Source organism: Euphorbia lathyris, chromosome 2 (genome assembly GCF_963576675.1).
Source record: "Euphorbia lathyris chromosome 2, ddEupLath1.1, whole genome shotgun sequence".
Lineage (NCBI taxonomy): Eukaryota > Viridiplantae > Streptophyta > Magnoliopsida > Malpighiales > Euphorbiaceae > Euphorbia > Euphorbia lathyris.
The window spans coordinates 142,735,152-142,738,681 of NC_088911.1; positions in this window are offsets into that span (position 1 = coordinate 142,735,152).

Consider the following 3,530-nt stretch of genomic DNA (forward strand, 5'->3'; position numbering starts at 1 on the left):
GACACTCTTATAGGTCAGCTTCTAACTCAGCACCACTTATTTACTCAAGGTCAGCTTAGGCAATTTATATGCTGAGTAAATATAGCAAACAACACATGCAATATAAGAGAGAGTTTAGAGATTACTCAGTATCACTTATCCTGGTTCGGTCTCTCTGCCTACGTCCAGTCCCCAGAGTCCTCCGGGCTTTTTGAATCCAATACTGAGCTCTTTAAAGGTAGAGCACAAACCAATTACAAGGCAGTTGAATATGCAAGAGTACCTTCCTCTATTCGTCTACTCAACTCCTACTAAGTGCTACAACCCAGCACCTAGATTTCTCTATCACTGAATGCTTACAACCAAGTCACTCAACTTAACACTCTCAATATTCCTATTGATCACGAACTTGTTCTTCTTAAACTAAAGAACACTTTAGATGATTACACAATAATCAATCTAGCATTTACATAGAGAATAAAAAAATTGGTGTAAGATCTTTTTGTATTTGAGTGCTTTCAAGATTTTCTCTCTTTGTATTTTTCTCTTAATACTTCAGTGGTGATCCAAGGTTCTTCATTGTCCTTTTATAGAAGGAAATTGCAGATTTGGATTGTTTGAATTGTTGTTACCGTTAACACCAAAACAGCTCTTTTGGGGAACAATTTCTGGTCAGCTTCAGACTGTTCCGACATTCCCTTTCTTTGTTTTCTTCAGGCGTCAGGTTTGTCTTCTTGCGTCTGGCTTGTCTTTTTGTGCCAGTTGTCTTTTACCAATAATCCAATGACCCATGTCTCTTGGAATTAGTCTTTTGTGTGTCTTCGAGGTTCCAATTATTGGTGCAGAAGATTGGCAGACTTTGTCCTTTAGTGAACGGATCCTTCATGCTGTCCTGATTGTGACTCAGCTTCATTTGTTATCCTCAAATATTTAACTTCCATGCTGAGTTCTTTCTTAGTCAGCTTCGTTCTTGTTTGTATAACTCTGAAGGATTCTTCTACTATATTCAGCTTCGTTCTGACGATTTTGAAGGAAGTTTCTGATGCTAAGTTTTACACCACTCAGCTTCTCATACTTTCATGCCGAGTTCCGTTTAGCTCAGCTTTGGCTTATGCTGACTTCTGACATGTCTTACTTTATATATATTTTTGCACTCAATATTGAACAAACACATTAGTACAATTAAATCAAAGCATTAAGTTTAATTGCCTCTTAATCATGGATGATTTTTTCAAATCAAAATCTTGTGGAAAGGTGTTTCAACAAACTCCCCCATTTTGATGTTGGCAAAATACATAATTATGGAACTCAGTTAGAAGTTACCCCATGATTGATTTTTGAAATGACTCCCCCGTAAGGGTTGCACATATTGTCTTAACTTAATTCTAAACCTTCCAAGATTTAATTGAATTATCTTTAAGACACTTGTGTATACTGACTTAGTTTTAATGTTGGAGTTTAAGTCAGCTTTCAAAAATATTAGAAGTGTGTTGTTACTCAGTTTATTATCTAAGTGTTTTAGTGTTAATTTATACTGAGTATGTTTTACTTCTTGACTTGTTTGTTCAATTTTATCGACTATATTGAGAAAACAGTACTTGGCATAGATTAAATAAGAGAACAAAGCAAACACATACATGAAGGTTTCTATGCTAGTTCTAAACAAACATTTACTAGACTACATCTAGTTCTACTTCTTCTTCTTCTGAGTTTGGTGGTCAGCTTGAGCTATTCCTTTACCTTTGTCTTTACTTCCTGAGACATTACCTGGAAGCTGAGTTCCACCTTGACTTGTCTCCCCCGTTTTGCCATCATCGGGTTTATAAAGGAAGGTTTCATTTTGTGCGGCATTGGAAAGGTAATGGGAGTAGCGCTGAAGCCGCTTAGTGCTTTCACCCAAACCATCAATGACAGGGACACTGTCATCCTGGACATGCCGAGGAACCCGGAGAGAGCTGTTGATCATGCTAAGTAGGCATTCATGGGATTTGCTCAGCCAGGTGAGCGAGCCAGTGATCTGACCGAAAGATTGATGGTACATCTTGAGCAAGGCAGAATCATAAAACATGCGCTGAGCATTGTTGATGCGCATTGCCTTCATTATAGCTTGTGAAAAGCTCAAGAGTTCACTATTTGAGACTGTGTCAACATCCATCTGGACTTTGTTGACATTGAGGAGACTCACTGCTTCACTTAATTGGTCGATGGTGCACTGAGAAGTAGAAGATACCAATTCACGCGTATTAGTCAGCTCAGCATTCAGCTTGGTAAAGCAGTCTTGCAACTCAGCAGATGTAGCATACTCAGGATTGGCAGTTGCACTAGATGTGGTCAGTTCCGCGGTTAGCTTAGCAAAATAGCTTTGAAGCTCAGTGGAAGTGACATACCCTGGATTGACTTCTGACAGTTGGTGAATTTTACCTTCAAGCGAATTCATATGGGTTGCCATTGTCAGCATCAGTTCAGTCAGTTTGGCTATCTGGCCTTGATTGGGTTGCTGAGTTTGAACCGTAGTAATAATACTGACCAGATCCTTAAGGCCCCTGAGTTCATTTAGAAGCTGAGTAATACCTGATAGTTGAGAGGACTCAGCTTGAGTGGATTGGTGTGCATCAGTTCGAGGAGTGTTTAAGTCTTGAAGCAAGGACTGAGCAGAAGCAATGACACGACGTCCTGACTCAGTAGCATTCAAGTATGCGAATTGATCAGCATTAGGCTCAGAGGCTGGTATTGAGCTTGATGGTGGTGGAGGAGTTGGTTCTTTGCCAGATTGAGTACCTTGATTGGTACCTTGATTGATTTCAGGAGCTGTGTCATCAACATTCTGAGTTGGAGGTGGAGTTTGATTAGGCATGTTGACCTGTTCATGTTGAATGGTTGAAGTGGAAACATGATTTGATCCATCTTGAGTAACTTGGATTGGATCTTCAGGGGTCTTGGCTTGTTCCTCATCCTGAGTAACAGAGGCTTGTTTTTGTACGGAATTTGCTGGAGGTGACTCAGTTTCAGCATCGTTCGAGAAATACTGGAACTGGATTGTGGAGAGGTCAGTCTCAATATCGTCAATAGGAAAGTTGTTCATAAGATCAATTTGCATCCTCCTCCAGTCTAGGAAAGGAAACCCCAGAAAGGGCTTTATCCAAATCCACCTCCTCCTCTTTAAAAAGGTCTTTATAGAAGTCAAGGGCCAGACGACGAATACCTTCATCCTCATAGACCCAATCACCACTGGAGTCTTTAATAGCATCGATCCGATTCCTCTATCTCCTAATAATAGTAGAGAGGTGGAAAACCCTAGTATTTCGGTCCCCGTCCTTAATCCAAGACTTTCTAGATTTCTGGAACCAAAGAAGCTCTTCCTGTCTAAGCACAGCTTCCAATTCGTTCTAGAGGGATCTAAGCTGACAATTCAGACTATGGTCGAACCTGGTCTCCAAACAATGTTGAATGCCTTCAATTCTTCTTAAAAGTTTATTTTTTCTTCTGATGATGTGGCCAAAGATGTTTTTATTCCATCCCACCATATTCCTTCTAAACCCCTCCGCGGCAAG